The 18,547-nt window shown below is 41.8% G+C and overlaps 1 pseudogene; it reads right to left on the bottom strand.

Moving 5' to 3' along the window:
• Positions 1 to 11,481: 11,481 nt before the first annotated feature.
• On the bottom strand, positions 11,482 to 12,026 carry LOC103299407 (ubiquitin-conjugating enzyme E2 C-like; annotated as a pseudogene).
• Between the last annotated feature and the right edge of the window lie 6,521 nt (positions 12,027 to 18,547).

Here is an 18,547-nt window from a genome sequence, read left to right as displayed (position 1 = left end):
TGGCTGAGTGTCAAATGTGTCAATTATGTAAAATTCATCAATAAATCCTTTTAGGAACCTAAGGCAGTATGTTACAGCAAAAAGAGTATGAGACTTGGAATGAAACACAACTGTGTCAGATTCCTGACTTGGTTTTATATCAGCCCTATGACTGTGTCTGTTTTATTTAACATTTTAAACCTATAATTTCTCTGTAAAGAAAAAATGTGGATCAGGTGTCAAATACTTTGTCAAACTGAATCTTAAAATCGAGGTAAATCACTTGGTATTTACTAAATGTTGAGCAAATGTCATTTCCATACCTCGTTGTTTAAAAATATATATATATTATTGATTTTTTACATAGAGGAAGGGAGAAGGATAGAGAGTTAGAAACATCGATGAGAGAGAAACATCGATCAGCTGCCTCCTGCATACCTCCTACTGGAGATGTGCCTGCAACAAAGGTACGTGCCCTTGACCTGGGACCTTTCAGTCCGAAGGCCGATGCTCTATCCACTGAGCCCAACCGGTTAGGGCCATCCCTCATTTTTTGCCTTTTTGCTTAGTCCCCTTTAGAGTTGGCCTTTGAAAAACTGATATTTTCTTTTCCAACACCTTTCTAAGGAATTCTCAGTCCTAGCCAATGGACTAAGAAAATGAGGCTTGCTGCATTAATTTCCCAACCTGTTAGAAAATTGTATTAGGTATCTAGACCTAACAAGGCAATAGTAGTTATTATTTGCTTGGATAAATTAATTGTGTACCATTCCCTTAGACTTAAAGGAGTTATTCTTTTTCTGATTGAACTTACTCTGGGATTTAAATGACACTTTAAATATTTTTTGAAGTCGATTTCAGAGAGGAAAGGAGAGGGAGAGAGAGAGAGAAACATCAATGATGAGACCCCTGATTGACTGCCTCCTGCATGCCCCCCACTAGGGATTGAGCCTACAACCCCGGGGCATGTGTCCTGACCAGGAATCGAACTGTGACCTCTTGGTTCATAGGTTGATGTTCAACCACTGAGCCACACTGGCTGGGCTAAATGACACTTTAAACTTTTATTTATTGTGTCTAATATCTGCTGTCAAATTTAGGAACAGAATAGCCAAAAGGTGTAGATGGTTTCATAAGCCGACGTGTTATTTTTGTTGGCTGTGTCATGCTTAAACATAGATTAGATTTATTATGGGAGCTATCTTGAAATCAGCTCTTTGCCCCTATTTTGCTGTCAGAGGAATTGGCTAGTACATTTTCTAATACATAATATAATCTCTGATACATTTGAAATGTAGAGAATATGCATATTAAGCCAAACTTTATATTCATCAGTTCTCAGTGTGTATTTACTACAATAGGTTTATAATTCATTATCATAATTTTCTCCAAGCAGTTATTCTTGGGCACTGTATATTCTTGAAGTCTGAATGCTGAGCCAAGAGAAAGATACTAGGTCTGCTGGTTTACTCATTCATTCATTCATTCATTCATTCATTCAGCAGACATTTGTTTAGCAACTTCTGGGTGTGTGAGGCATTGGGATTGCTATACTGGGACAGGACATGGACCTCACTCAACAGAGTCATGGTCTTAGCACCAACAAGTGGGTGGTTGTGAGGTCTGAGGGTATCTACCTCAAAGAGTTGTTGGAGGATTCAATGAGTTAATTCATGTTAAGAATTAAGAAGAAAGCCTGGCGTATAGGGAGTACTTGATAAATGTTAGTTATTAGTTACTATTACCAATATTGAAAGAACAAACTGGGCAATCTTGGTTGAAATCCTGACTCTACTATGTACTCACTGTGTAACTGTGAGCGAATTCCTTCTCTAGGCCTCAGTTTCTTCACCTATATGGTAGAGAATAGTAATAATGCCTAGCTCATCAGAGTTTTTGAGGATTAAATGAACCTGCCTCATAAGGTGGAGTTTATATAGGTTAAATGCTTAGAACAATGCTTGGCAGATAAAAACTCTCAATAGCCAAAACTGGTTTGGCTCAGTGGATAGAGCGTCGGTCTGCGGACTGAAAGGTCCCAGGTTCAATTCTGGTCAAGGGCATGTCCCGTCAAGGGCATGTACCTTGGTTGCGGGCACATCCCCGGTAGGGGGTGTGCAGGAGGCAGCTGGTCAATGTTTCTCTCTCATCGATGTTTCTAGCTCTCTATCCCTCTCTGTAAAAAAATCAATAAAATATATATTATTAAAAAATACTCAATAAATGTTAGCTATATAAAAAAGAAGTATATATAAGTTTCCATGGAGGCACAGAGAAGGAAAGAGCTTGGAGGAGGAGGGTAGGAGAGGAACCCAAAAGTTTCAGTGAAAGTATTATTTAGAAACTCAGTCACAAGGAGGAGGAGGGTTATTCAGGAGGAGGTGAAAAATGAAAGACTTTGTGTGGCATATAAGCATAACCAGTGGACACAGACACTAGGGGGGTAAGGCATGTGCTGGGGGATGGGGGTGGCTGGGGAGAGGTCAATGGGGGGAAAAGGAGACATATATAATACTATATGTAATACTTTAAACAATAAAGAATTATATATATTGATTTCAGAGAGAAAGGGAGGAAAGAATCATTGATCGACTGCCTCTTGCACACCCCCAACTGAGGCTCAAGCCCGCAATCCAGGCATAAAAGAAACAAGAAAGGAAGGAAGGAAGGAAGGAAGGAAGGAAGGAAGGAAGGAAGGAAGGAAGGAAGGAAGGAAGGAAGGAAGGAAGGAAAACATGGTATGTTGAGGAATGGTGAGTAGCTATGCATGTATGTGATTTAGGGTGGCTGCATGTTGGCCCGTGGTTTGGAAAATAAGGCTGGAGAAGTAGGCAGAGTTCAACTCTTCAGCAACCTCACTACTTCCAGCCATACTGGCCATCCAAGGTTTTTCCCATTTCTGGATCTTTGCATTTGATGTTTCCTTTGCCTAGACCTCTTCCCTGGAGGAAGGAAGGAAGGAAGGAAGGAAGACAGACATGGTATGTTGAGGAATGGTGAGTAGCTATGCATGTATGTGATTTAGGGTGGCTGCATGTTGGCCCGTGGTTTGGAAAATAAGGTTGGAGAAGTAGGCAGAGTTCAACTCTTCAGCAACCTCACTACTTCCAGCCATACTGGCCATCCAAGGTTTTTCCCATTTCTGGATCTTTGCATTTGATGTTTCCTTTGCCTAGACCTCTTCCCTGGCCACTTCTGTCTCCCATAAATGTCACCTCCTCAGAAAGGACTTCTCTGGCATCCACCACTGCTCTAGGACTTAAAGCACCCTGGTTATTTCTTTAACAACAATTACATGTTTATCCAATTCATAATTGTATTACTTATAAGGTTGTTTATCTCTTTGTCTCCCTCACTAGAATATAAATTACATGAAGATACAGGCCATAGCTCTCTGGTCTATCACCATACCTCCACACGTAGCCAGGTTGCATACAGCCTAGTATGTAATCAGCATTTAGTAAATATCTGTTGAAAGAATGAATGACTAATGAAGGATGTGTCCTTCTCTGCTAAGGACCTTAGATTGTTCCTGTAGATATTTGACATAGGAATGTCATGACTAGATTTCTATTGTAGAATGATAACTTGATGACATCATAGCAGGTGAATAGAAGGTGGACAAGATTATAGACTAAATCTCCAGAGATGGTGGCAGTTGTCCAAGCAGGGTAAGATGAGAATCTGTATGTGACCACAAAATCCAGCATCCCTAAAGAAAATGGAAAGACCTGATAAAAAAATTAAATAAAAACAGAGCACTATTTACTGGTATTTGGTCCTTGTTTCAAAAAATACCCAAGGTCCTGTCCAGGTAGCTCAGTTGGTTGGAGCATCATCCTGATACATCAAGGTTGTGGATTTAACCCCCGGTTAGGTTACATACAAGAATCAACCAATGAGTTCATAAATAGGTAGAACAAGTTGATGTTTCTCTCTCTCTCTCTCTCTCTCTCTCTCTCTCTCTCTCTCTCTCTCTCTCTCTCAAAAAATACCCAAGACAACTGACTTAAATGTATATAAATTAACAAAATAAAAGAAAGATAAGTGTATGGGGAACTTATAATAAAAGGAGAGGAAAAAAGAGAAAATAAAGTTGGAAGTGAGGTTAGTATTTAAAATGTTGGCTTTGAAGTCGGTCTTTTTGCTAGAGGTGGGCCATAAACCTACATTTTGGTGTTTTGTTTTTCTCAGCCAGCACAGAGAGAGACCCAATCAATTACATAATAAGTTCATGTGATTAAAATAATTGTCGTATATCCATACAATGGACTACTACTCAGCAATAAAAAGAAATGAACTAGCAATACAAAGAACAACATGGATAAATCTCAACGTAATTATGTTTTATGAAGGAAGCCAGGCCAATAAAGGAGCCATGCAAACTATATGGTTCCACTCCCTATAAAGTTGTAGAAAATGCAGCTAATCTATTGAGAGAGAAAGCAGATCAGTGGTCATTTAGGGATGGAGGCAAAGAGAAGTAATAAGATGCGATGGATTATAAAAGGCAGGAGAAACTTTGGGAGGTGAAGGAAATTATCTTGGATTTTTGTGATATATTAAAACATCGATTTATATACTTTAAAATGTGCAACTTGTTGTGCATAATTCATACCTCAGTAAAGCTATTAAAAAGTTAAATTAGACAAACATTTGGTAAAGCAATTCCTGATATAGCTCAGGTAAATATTTGATGAGCATGAAGATATCTCAGAAACTAAAAGTAAACTTATATCAACAATATTTTTTATTTTTAAAAAATGTGTTTTTATTGATTTTTAGAAAGAGAGGAAGGGAGAGGGATAAAAAGATAGAAAACATCCATGAGAGATATCATTGACTGGTTGCCTCCTCACGCCCCCTTCTGGGGATTGAGTCGGCAACCCGGGCATGTGCCCTGACCAGGAATCAAACCGATGATCTGGGTTTATTTTAATTTTTAAAAGATAAATATCAGCACCCCCTTTAATGAAATATAAATATATATTTACACAGTTTGGGACTACTTAAATCATGTTAATGTACCAGACATTAGTGTCATTCTAACAGATCTCCTCTGTTTGAATTTATTTGAGCCCAAACAGAAGCTAAAGAACAGATTCATTTATTATTTTGGAATGTAATGCTGCCCTTTGAATCCAAACAGATATATTGTCAGAAGATATATCAGAAGATTTAAAATAGTAATGAACTTGTGATGACCAAGAGTAATTACAGGGTTAAATTCATTACCTAAGTAATAAATACTTCAAGCAAGACACACATTTTTTCTGCTTTCCTAGTCCTGTTAGGCATACAAAATATGCTCCTTTGCTGTCCTGTTGAGAGCGAGAACCGCTCAGATGCAGATTTAGTGATCTCTATGGCAAGCTTTCCAGGCACTCTTATCTGTAGGGTCGGTATAGCAGAATTTTAAAAAGAATCATAACTAATCAATTTATACAATTCTGAAGCAGGAAAATGTGTGTGTGTCTTAGGGACCAGAAAATACTAAATGTTGAAGGAATCTGAGCACACAGAACTGCTTACCATAAAGTGAAATGATTATAATTATGTTGATTGTTGTGCCAGGACTTATGCTTAGCATTGTATCCCTTAATCTTCCCAACAAAATAACTTCCCAAAGTAAGTAATGTGATTGTGCCCATATTATAAATACTCAGGTTTGCCTGACCCCAAAGCCCAAAGTTTTAACCCATATGCTGATTGTCTCTAGTGGTCCTTTATGGCCGTTAGAAATAGGCTGCAAATGTAGGGCTAACTACCTAAGTGGTGAAAGCAAGGAGGGGAACGTGATTACACATATATTACACTGTCCCCAAGATACAGAGAAGTTGACTGTTCAAGAGAAACAGAACTTTTTCTGAGATAAATGTCTTGTTTAGGTTCTTACAAAGAGTATGCTCTGTGGTGAATGGATAAAGCCCGCCATTGCATCCCTCCAGTGGGATAATTAAGAATTTTATAAGAGTTATATTCTTATTAATTATATTATATTAAGAATATAATAAGAATGAATAAGATCTGAGGGTCAAATATAGAACATGGTGACTATAGTTAACAATACTGTGCTGTAGACTTAAAAGTTGCTAAAAGAATAAACCTTAAATATTCTCACCACACACACATAAAAACGTAACTATGTGAGGTGATGGATGTGTTAAGTAACTTTACTATGTTAATCATCAGATATAATAAGGAGGTAATATGCAAATTAACCCTCACACCATCACAAGATGGCTGCGCCCACAGCAGAGGCAGGGTTCCTATAACACAAGATGGCTGCGCCCACAGCGGAGGCGGGGTTCCCATAACGAGCGATCAGCAGGGACCTGAGGCTGTGTGACCCTGGGCCAGAGTGGAGGACCTGAGGCTGTGTCCCCCACCCAGTGGGGCTTGACGGGGGACCTCAAGGCGCACCCCCACCCTGGTTCTGGGCCAGGGGACCTCAGGCCATGCCCCCCACCTGGCGGGGCTTGACGGGCGACCTGAGGCTGTGCCCCCATCTGGTGCCAGGCCAGGGGACCTGAGGCTGTACCTCCTGCCCGGTGGGGCTTGACGGGTGTGGGGCTGGCCAGATCTGGATCTTGCCCAATGGGGGTGGGGCCGGCCGGGTCTGGTGTGATTTTGAGGCGTGCATGGGTGGGCAGGGACTTGACTCTGGGTCCCCCGGTGCGCCCCAGACTCTGACAGGAGGAAGATTTTCATATACAGTTTACTAATTTTCTTTCATCTGTGACACTTCTATTATAGAGAAAGGGCAAATAGCAATATTAAAATATTTCCTCTAATTAATTCCCTTTTAATGTGCATGAATTTCATGCACCGGGCCACTAGTGTGTGTGTGTGTGTGTGTGTGTGTGTGTGTGTGTGTGTGTGTGTATATATATATATATATATATATATATATATATATATAAAATTATGTTGTTATACCTTAAACTTACATTACATGATTTGTCAAGTGTATCTCAAAGCTGGGGGCAGGGGGGAATGAATTTTACTACAGCTATTTCCTATGATGGCCCTTGATGTAGACTTGTGTCCAACTAGCTATTCTATGAGAATACAACCCAGTTTGTCCAAAATTTCAGATCATAAGGCTTAGAACAAGTATAAAAAATATCTAGACTAGGTGGGCCACATGCACCTCTATGGTCAATCCACTATTAATACTTTGACTCAGAAGCAGTCTTTGTTAAGGATGGAACAGCAATGAGTTGCTCCAGGAACAAATACAATGCCTTAGGTATTCAAGGTTGTCCTCAATTGCACCCCACGCAATTATCTTACATAACCAGTCATCAGTGTCCCCAGCACACAGCAGAGTTGAAAAACTTGGTGCCTGTCTCAAAGTAGCTTATCATACAATTAAATAGAAAACATGTAAATAATAACTCCAGTACCATATGAGAAACAGTATAAAAGAGGAGTTAAAGAAACAATGGAAGAAGAAAATATGTGCTCAGCCCAGCTGGTAGGAATGGGGGAAGTTTTCCCTGGGCAGACCCATGAGTTGGATTCACCAGGATGCCAAAATAGGGTTCAACTCGCCCAGCTCAGAGATTCTGTTCCATGCAGGCTAACATCCATGCAGATAGTCACGGCTTTGAAATCTCCCTGTTTATTGGGAGGCCTCCCTCACCTCACCATTGTTGGATGCCAAACATAGTTCAATCTCAAGGGGTCATGTTCCATTGCTAGAGAATCCAGGAACTCAAATTTCATTGCTCACCACTTGTTATTCCCCTGCTTCCTATTACACATAGAATAAAATTCTGATTCTTTACCATGGCCTGCAAGTTCAGCATGGTCAGCACATGCCTTCCTCTCAGCTTCAATCCCCTTTAGCCACCTTAATCCTGCCATCCATCTTATTGGAGATGGTCATCAAGAGGATGTGACCTTTGGTTGACCCATGAAGTGGACCAGAGCAATCAGAGGCTCCTTACACCCTCCTGTCTTTGTAATGTATATTCCATCCACTGTTCCTGCACTAGGAGCCATTTCAAGGATGCAGCCTTGGACTGAATATGTGACTAACCCTGTTAAGGCCACTGTGTAAACTTTTAAGATTCTGGTGGACAGGTGCAGAGAGCTACTCGTCTGCGGCACCCCAAACAAGCCTAATATGTAAGTTCCCTTGCTTATTATACCTGCCACCTCCAAATCTGTAACAGTCTGCCTCTTTCCTTGGTCTTTCCCTGCCCTCCATATACATGGGCCAATTTTGAATTTCACTCAAGGAACCCCCAAAGTCTCAACCGAACACATCTCCCAGACATGGTAAGCTCATGCTGGTCTCAGGGCTTGTGCTATTCCTTCTGATTGACTTTTCTTCCTTTTTTCTCATCATTTAAGATTCAACTCAGGAGTGCCTTTCTCAGAGAGGTCTTCTTCAACTACCCTGTGATACTACACTACACTACATTATTATTTTTTTGCTTTTGGAACACTTATCAATCCCTGATATTATTCCATTTATTCATATTTTTATCTCCTACACATTGGAAACCCCATGAGGTCTGAGATTGTTATTCATGGCTGCCCAGAGCAATGCCTGGCACAGAGTAGGTGCTAACACCCTCCCAGACCAACCAACAGGAAGTGTTCCTTCAGCAAATGGGTCAATGTCAGGGCTCCAGTAGAGGGCACTGTGGCACAGGAGAATGTGAGGAGGCAGAGACCTCCAATATAGGAATGCTGTCCCTCAGACAACAGAGGATGTCATCGAAGAACATTTACACTTTTGCTGCAGAGACAGTCTCTTACTCTAAGGAGACAGATCTGGCCCTTTATCAGACACTAGTGGCCCGGTGCACGAAATTCATGCACATTAAAAGGGAATTAATTAGAGGAAATATTTTAATATTGCTATTTGCCCTTTCTCTATAATAGAAGTGTTAGAGATGAAAGAAAATTAGTAAACTGTATATGAAAATCTTCCTCCTGTCAGAGTCTGGGGCATGCCATGGGACCCAGAGTGGGACCCAGAGTCAAGTCTCCACCCACCCGCACACGCCTCAAAATCACACGACACCCAGACTGGGCCAGCCCCACCCCCATTGGGCAAGATCCAGACCCAGCCGGCCCCACCCCTGTCAAGCCCTGCTGGGCGGGGGGCACAGCCTCAGGTCCCCTGGCCTGGAGCTGGGTTGGGGGCATAGCCGGAGGTCCCCTGTCAAGCCCCGCTGGGCAGGGGGTGCAGCCTCAGGTCCCCCATCCCAGCTTGGCACCACACAGCCTCAGGTTGCTGATTGCTCATTACAGCTCATTACGGGAACCCAGCCTCCATTGTGGGCGCAGCCATCTTGTGACAGTGTGAGGGTCAATTTGCATATTACCTCTTTATTATAAGGATATACATAGTCCATGGACAGACAATAGTGTGATGAATAGTACTTGGTACAGTAAAACCTCTATTCTACTTTCTATCTCTATGAATTTGAATCCTGGAAGAAGTTAGTGTCATTTCTGGTAGGGAAAGTTGCTCATGTTAGATTAGATATAGGAGTGGATATGTTTTCCGTTTCTACATATGACACTTTTGTTCAAAAAACAGCCTATCCTATATAATAAAAGCCTAATATGCAAATTGTTTGATCGGAAGTTCGACCGCTCACTATGACATGCGCTGACCACTAGAGGGCGGCGCAGAACATGGCGGGCGTCAGCAACGCGGTGCTGGCAGTGGGCAGCAGTGGAGGTGCTGCTGGCCCCGATGGGCCCTGACGAGAGCAGGACCACGGCAGGACGGTGGAGCAGGTGATCAGATGGCGCTAGGCCAAGGCGGGTGCGAGCAGGGGCCCAATCGCCCGGCTAATCACCCGCAGATGGTGACCAGCGGCGGTGGCAGGGGTGGGGGCGGGGGGGCCGCAGCCACCACCCACTCCCAGGCGCTGATAAAGCTAGGCAGGGGGCCTGGCCCTGATTGATTGCCCCCCAGGTGAGATGGTGAAGCAGGTGAGGTGGCGGCACTAGGCCATGGTGGGGTGCCAGGTGGGGCTGCAGGGCTGCAAGGCTGGGGGTGCAAGCTGGGGCTCTGATCTCTGCAGGCCACCCCGAGGGACCCTAGTATTAAATAGAAGTTATGATTTAGCAAGTCTTGTCAAAACCTATACAAACCCACAGATGTTAAATAGCCAGAGATGATAAAAATACTTGCCAGTTAAGTGTCTAAAAAACATTAAGATTCCATGATAAGTCTTTGAGTTAATTCTGTTTCTATGGTTATGTTTTCCTTTTCATTTCTAATGTATAAATATATATTCTGTTGTCTCTTTTTTTTTTTTCTTTATCAAGCTTGGCAGGTGTTAAGCTTATTGACACGCAGACAGGAGTAAAAAAGATGAATACATACACATATCCTGGCAAAATTCCTGAACTCCATGGGTAAAGGGAGAAGCTTAGTTTTCACACTAATGGAAGAGGACAGGTCAGGAGACAATCGATCTATGTTTCAGTCTCACATCGATGTTTATCTCTCTCCCTTCCTATCTCTCTAAAACTGATAGAAGTATGTCCTCAGGTGAGGATTAAAAAATAATAAAAGACAACTATAGACACTCCAGGGCTTATACATAGGGTGTTCCAAAAATGTATACACACTTTGAATAATTCTAAAGGCAGTGTTTATTAAAACACATTTCATTTTTTAAATTCAAAATGTATTTATTTAATACTAGGGGTCCTGTGCACAACTTTGTGCACCTTGAAAGGAACAGTGGGCCGTGAGACTGCTCTGGGCACAGGGGCGGGTCTCTGCCCATCCTCCAAGCACCCGCCCGGCCCCTCCTGCCATGGCCCCTGGTCCCTGTCTGCTGGCAGCCCGGCTCCCGCTGCTGCCACTCCCACACACTGACAGCGCCAGCCCCACTCGCACCCACTGACAGTGTGGAGTGATTGAGGCCAGCGCCAGCAGCGGGTGCAAGCAGTGTCTCTGGCACCAGCAGTGGGTTGAGTGGGGCTGTTGCTGGCAGTGGGTGTGAACAGCGGCTGCCAGCCCTGATTGCCCCTCAGGAGCAGGGGGAGGTGGAGAAGCCCTGAGGGGTGATCAGGGCTGGCAGCCGCCACTTGCACCTGCTGATGGTGCTGAGTGATTGAGGCCGGTGCTGGGCGCCAGCAGTGGCTGCAAGCACCAGGCAGGACTGCAGCGCATGGGAGCAAAGAATTTTCAGTAACCACCAGAGGCTCACCCCAATGACAGCAACCGACGCCCCATCTTGGTCAGGCGACCCCGCTCACCTGCTTCACCATCCCGCCATGGCTGATGCCTGCCATGTTCTGCGCATGCCCCCTGGTGGTCAGCGCACGCCATAGTGACCAGTTGTTTGGTTGTTTTGCCATTCGTTCTATTTGCATATTAGGGTTTTATATATAGAGATATTCATCACAGGAGCTCAACCAGAGGCTTAATTTTAAAATGAGACACCAAACAAATATAACACCACGGCTGTAGATACAGAGTCCTATACAGAAATCGAGGCAAGGACAGACCACCTAAGGAAAAGGTAAAAAGACAGCACAAGGAGAGAGGCTGGACAGCCCAGGTCGGGGCTCTTGGCTGGAGACCTGCTTTGCCTAGTTTTCCTGTCAGTACTTCTTGAAGGCTGTGGGGTTTTCCCAGAGCTCTGCAGCACGTGTGTTCAACGGGCTACCGGTGCTGGGATCTCCTAGCAGGACGGAGAGCAGGATGGTCCTGACGTCATACAGGGCAGACCACTTGTCCTTTAGGATGTCCAGGCAGTTGTGACCCTGGTCACATTGGGGTGGTAGCATGGCACGAGGGCTTTGAGGGTGGGCGCCACTGGGGGAACTCTAGGGAGAGCATATACCTCAAGTCTTCGTATACTGTGCCAGCTGCTTCATGGATGGTCCCCACCCCTTCGAAAAGGTTGTCTGATTTGGGGAAGGCAGAAATTCCTTTGTCGCCTGACGTCATGAGGTCATCAGCTCCTGCTGTAACCTCTTGCCCACCGGCTGGGAGGCGCCCCCGCTGGGCTTGGCTCCTTTTGCGATGCTGGGTCTCGGTTCTGGGTGGCCATCCGGGCAGCGCTGGCGGAGATGCGAACTCGGAGAACACGACTGTAATTCAAAACACATTTCAGCCGAAACCGGTTTGGCTCAGTGGATAGAGCATTGGCCTGCGGACTGAAGGGTCCCAGGTTCGATTCCGATCAAGGGCATGTACCTTGGTTGCGGGCACATCCCCAGTAGGGGGTGTGCAAGAGGCAGCTGATCCATGTTTCTCTCTCATCGATGTTTCTAATTCTCTATCCCTCTCTCTTCCTCTCTGTAAAAAATGAATAAAATATATTTAAAAAAACACACATTTCACTTATTTATTTATTTATTTTTAATATATGTACATTTTAAATATATTTTTTATTGATTTTTTACAGAGAGGAAGGGAGAGGGATAGAGAGTTGGAAACATTGATGAGAGAGAAACATCGATCAGCTGGCTGCCTCCTGCACACTCCCTACTAGGGATGTGTCCACAACCAAGGTACATGCCCTTGACCGGAATCGAACCTGGGACCGTTCAGTCCCCAGGCTGACGCTCTATCCACTGAGCCAAACCAGTCAGGGCTATTTTTAATATATTTTTATTGATTTCAGAGAGGAAGGGAGAGGGAGAGAGAAACAGCAATGATGAGAGAGAATCATTGATTGGCTGCCTCCTGCATGCCCTCCACTGGGGACTGAGCCTGCAATCCAGGCATGTGCCCTTGGCCGGAATCAAACCCCAGACCCCTCAGTCCCCAGGCCGACGCTCTATCCACTGAGCCAAACCGGCTAGGGCCATTTTTTTAAAAAAATGTTACTGAATCTACAGACATTGTGTGTGAACATTTTCTTGGGACACCCTGTATTGTCCATGGATCCTAGCTGAGGAAAATACTCAAAGTTCTTTAATCAATTGATAATTATATTAGAAAAAATATCTCAATATTGGGTAGAGAAAAGTACAGTGCTTGTTGTGAACAATTTACCTTGTAATATAGTTATGTCTTAATTGATCATTTATTCATTCAACAAACATTTTGAGTGCCAGACTCAGCAGCAACTCTCGGAGCTGAGTATCATGGTTATGATACTAATGAGATAAGAAGTACATGGTGCAGAAGTCCAGGAAGGAGTTTTCATACGGAAGACACACTTAAGAGGAATTGGGGATAGGGGTCAATGGGAAACTCGGGAAGTAAAACAGCAATTTCTAAAATTCTCATCCAGATGAAGGGGTCAGGATTTAGCAGGAGAAATGTTTTGGAAAACATGTTTATTGATCAATTTTAAAATATTACTAGAAGAATACAGGTTTCATCAGAACCGCTAGATATGGGGAGAGAAATACTCACATTATGGAGTCAGGTCATAACTTCCACATTAACAGGAGGGCAAGCACGAAATGAAGAGAAACTTTCCCAAGCGAGTACATAGATGTTTACGCATTAAACCTGGCCAAATACATAATATTCATTTTCAGATTTTAATTAAGCAAAAACAAAGCAAATTATAGAGGAATTTTTTTTTTATATATTTTATTGATTTTTCACAGAGAGGAAGGGAGAGGGATAGAGAGCTAGAAACATCAATGAGAGAGAAACATCGACCAGCTGCCTCCTGCACGCCCCCTACCGGGGATGTGCCCGCAACCAAGGTACATGCCCTTGACCGGAATCGAACCTGGGACCTTCCAGTCCGCAGACCGACGCTCTATCCACTGAGCCAAACCGGTTTCGGCGAGGAATTTTTTTTTATAGAGGAATTTAATAGTGCAGTTTATTTTTTTTAAAATATATTTTATTGATTTTTTACAGAGAGGAAGAGAGAGAGAGAGGGATAGAGAGTTAGAAATATCGATGAGAGAGAAACATCGACCAGCTGCCTCCTGCACCCCCCACACTGGGGAAGTGCCCGCAACCAAGGTACATGCCCTTGACCGGAATCGAACCTGGGACCTTTCAGTACACAGGCCAACGCTCTATCCACTGAGCCAAACCGGTTTTGGCAATAGTGCAGTTTATAAGTGCGACTTAACACAAAGAGAACTTTCTAATATAACTTTTATGCCCATGGAAATCAATTATATTCCTGGCCATGAAGAAAATGATAATAGATTCCAAAAAAAGAGAGATTTTATAATTCAGAAACTTTAAATTAGAAACCTAATTTAAATTAGAAATCAACCACCAAAAGATTTTATTTATTTTTAAATTTTTCACCACCAAAAGATTTTCTACAAATTTGCTTGGGAGTTAAAAAATAGCCTAACATGCAGATTTAAGAGGAAATAGAAAATATTAGGACCAAAAAAAGGTGAATTTAGTAAGGTACAGTTCAATACACAAATAACCAACTGTTTTCTATGTATTAGCAACAAACAAGGAAAAAGTAGGACTAAATCCTTTGGTTTTTAGCCTCTTATAATTATGTTTTATATCTCAGAGGTCTCAGAAACAATCATTGCTACAGAACCTGTTAAATTTCTTGGAACTCCCTTCTTTAAAATATATTTTTATTGATTTCAGAGAGCAAGGGAGAGGGAGATAGAAACATCAATGATGAGAGAGAATCATTGATCGGCTGCTTCCTGCACGTGCCCTAGTGGGGATCAAGCCTGCAACCCTGGCAGGAGCCTTGGCCAGAAATGGAACTGTGATCTCCTGGTTCAACCCCTGAGCCCCGCCGGCAGGGCTAGAACTCTCTTTTTTCCTTTCCTTTTATTTTATTTTTAACTTATTGTTTTTCTCGTTGCTCTTCTTTGGAACTCTCTTTTTAAATTTAAAACATTTTCTTTTTTTAAAAACAGCTATTGGTATGGCAAAAACAAAAATTAAAAGAGTGAAGTTAGGAATATTAAATTGGAGGAATTGAGGGATTTTCATAGGAGTATGGTTGATAGCATAAAATATCAGGCAGGCTGCTTTGTAGAAATAGATGATTCTATACTTTATTTGGAAATGCACAGGACTTAGCAGGGCCAAGATAATCCTGAAGAACAAATCTGGAGGCCTTACTCTGATTTCATGACTAAGTAATTAAACAAGTATATTAAGACAGAATTGACTTGGTGCAAGGGCAGGTAAGTCGATCAATGCAACAGAATAGAGGATTGAGACCTAGATTAACTTCATGACTATATGAAAAAAAAAATGAAAAAAAGAAACTCACACCCTATGCAAAAGTTAATTTGAGCCCTAGCTGGTTTGGCTCAGTGGATAGAGCGATGGCTCAGAGAATAAAGGATCCCCCGGTTGGATTCCAGTCAAGGGCATGTACTTTGGTCCTGAGCTCTGGTTGGGGGGGTGTGTAGGAGACAATTGATATGTCTCTCTCACATCGATGTTTCTCTGTCTTTACCCCTTCCTCCCACTCTAAGAAAGAAAAAAAAAATCAATGGAAAAAATATCCTCGGGGGAGGATTAACAAAAATAAATAAATTAATTTGAGATGGATCATAGACTTAAGGGTGAAAGCTGAAACTATAAGCTTCTAGAAGACAGGTAGGAGGAAAATCTTCATGCTCTTGCGGCAGGCAGAGCTTAAAAACATGACACAAAAACACTAACCATAAAATAAAAATTTCCAACAAGTTGAATGTCATCAAAATAAAAAATTTCCATTCATCTAAAGATATTAAGGTGAAAAAGAAAGCCACGACTGGGAGAAGATATCTAAATATACATACCTGGCAAACAACTCCTATCCAGATATAAAGAACTCCTACACATCAAGTAACTCAATAATAAAATGGACTAACTCTCAGAGTGTCTGTGAACAGGCCTTTCACAGACGAAGATATTCAAATGGTCAATCAACACATCAAAAGGTGCTCAACATCATTACACATCAAAGGCATGCAAAATATCATCACAGGGAGATACCACCGAATACCCACCAGAAAGGCTAAAGTCAAAAGGTCTGACAATACCAAGTGTTATAAGGGTATGAAGCGACTGCCACTCTCATCCATGGCTGATGGAATATAAAGTGGTACAGCTACTTTGGCAAAAACTGAAAGTACAGAATTCTAAAAAAATTTTAGAGAACACCATATAAAACCCAAATGGATAGAACTAAAGCTATACTCAAAAAATATTTCTAGTCATTTATATTTTTATTACCAAAAACACTGAAAATAAATCATATATTTAATTCAGTAAACTATTAAACTAATGATAATAAACAAAAACAATAAGGATCAAAACACTCAGCAAGGTGGGAATAGAAGGATCATACCTCAACATAATAAAAGCCATATATGAAAAACCCACAGCCAACATCATACTCAATGGGCAAAAACTAAAACCATTTCCCCTAAGGACAGGAACAAGACGGATGCCCACTCTCACCACTCCTGTTCAACATAGTACTGGAAGTACTAGCCATTGTGATCAGACAAGAAGAAGAAATAAAAGCCATCTAAATTGGAAAAGAAGAAGTAAAACTGTCCTTATTTGCAGATGACATGATATTGTACATAGAAAACCCTAAAGACTCCATCAAAAAATTATTAGACTTAATAAGTAAATTTGGCAATGTAGCAGGATACAAAATTAATGCCAAGAAATCTCTGGCATTTCTTTACACCAATAGTGAACTTACAGAAAGAGAGACTAAAAAAGCAATCCCATTTACCATCACACCAAAAAAATTAAGATACCTAGGAATAAACTTAACTTAGGAGGTAAAAGACCTATATGCGAAAAACTACAGGACACTGAAAAAAGATAGAGGACGACATAAACAGATGGAAGAACATACCCCGTTCATGGATTGGTAGAATGAACATCATCAAAATGTTCATACTACCTAAAGCAATCTACAGATTCAATGCACTCCCCATTAAAATACTAATGGCATATTTCACAGACCTAGAAAGAACTTTCCAAAAATTCATCTGGAATAAAAAAAGACCCCGAATAGCCACAGCAATCCTGAGAAAGAAGAACAAAGTAGGAGGGATCTCAATGCCAGATTTCAAGCTGTATTACAAAGCCACTGTTCTCAAAACTGCCTGGTACTGGCACAAGAACAGACATATAGATCAATGGAATAGAATAGAGAGCCCAGAAATCGACCCAAACCACTATGCCCAATTAATATTTGACAAAGGAAGCATGAACATAAAATGGATTCAAGATAGTTTCTTCAACAAATGGTGTTGGGAAAATTGGACAGATACATGCAAAAAAATGAAACTAGACCACCAACTTACACCATACACAAAAATAAACTCAAAATGGATACAGGACTTAAACATAAGACAGGAAGCCATAAAAATACTAGAGGAATCCACAGGCAGCAAAATCTCAGACATATGCCGAAAGAACTTCTTCACTGATACTGCTCCTATAGCAATGGAAACTAAAGAGAAAATAAACAAATGGGATTACATCAAAATAAAAAGCTTTTGCACAGCAAAGGAAACCATCAACAAAACAACAAGAAAGCCCACTACATGGGAGAACATATTTGCCAATGACATCACCGATAAGGGTTTAATCTCCAACATTTACAGGGAACTCATACAACTTAACAAAAGGAAGATAAACAATCCAATCAAGAAATGGGCAAAGGACCTAAATAGACACTTTTCGAAGAAGGACAGAAGGAAGGCCAAGAGACACATGAAAACATGCTCAAAGTCACTAATTATCCGAGAGATGCAAATCAAAACAACAATGAGGTATCATCTCACACCTGTGAGAATGGCTATCATCAACAAATCAACAAACGACAAATGTCGGGCGAGGATTCGGAGAAAAAGGAACCCTCGTGCACTGCTGGTGGGAATGCAGACTGGTGCAGCCACTGTGGAGAACAGTATGGAGTTTCCTCAAAAAACTAAAAATGGAACTCCCATTTGACCCAGTGATCCCACTTCTAGGAATATATCCCAAGAAACTAGAAACACCAACCAGAAAGGATATATGCACCCCTATGTTCATAGCAGCACAATTCACCATAGCTAAGATTTGGAAACAGCCTAAGTGCCCGTCAGCAGATGAGTGGATTAAATAACGGTGGTACATCTACACAATGGAATACTACGCTGCAGTAAAAAAGGAGTCTTACCATTTGCAACAGCATGGATGGACCTGGAGAGCATTATGCTCAGTGAAATAAACCAGTCAGAGAAAGACAAATATCACATGATCTCACTCATTTGTAGAATATAATGAACAACATAAACTGATGAACAGGGACAGATCCAGAGGCAGAGAAGCATCAATCAGACTGCCAGACCTTCAGAGGGAAGCTAGGGGAGGGTGGGGGAAAGGAGGAGAGATCAACCAAAGGACTTGTATGCATGAATATAAGCCTAACCAATGGACATGAACACCAGGGGGGTGAGGACATGAGTGGGGGGGAGGTTGGGGGTTAATGGAGGGATGAGGACACATATGTAATACCTTAATCAATAAAGAAATTAAAAGAAAAAAAACAGAATAAGGAAGAAAGTTGAAATTAAAGTAGAAAACAAAAAGGTAGGAGAATGAATTAGAGAAAATATTTCTTTGAAGATATGAATAAAATGGGGCAACTAATAGGTTTAG

This window comes from Eptesicus fuscus, chromosome 20, assembly GCF_027574615.1.
Source record: "Eptesicus fuscus isolate TK198812 chromosome 20, DD_ASM_mEF_20220401, whole genome shotgun sequence".
In the NCBI taxonomy this organism is placed as follows: Eukaryota; Metazoa; Chordata; class Mammalia; order Chiroptera; family Vespertilionidae; genus Eptesicus; species Eptesicus fuscus.
Note: the sequence above shows the minus strand (reverse complement) of the source record. Positions and strands in the feature narration are given on the sequence as shown.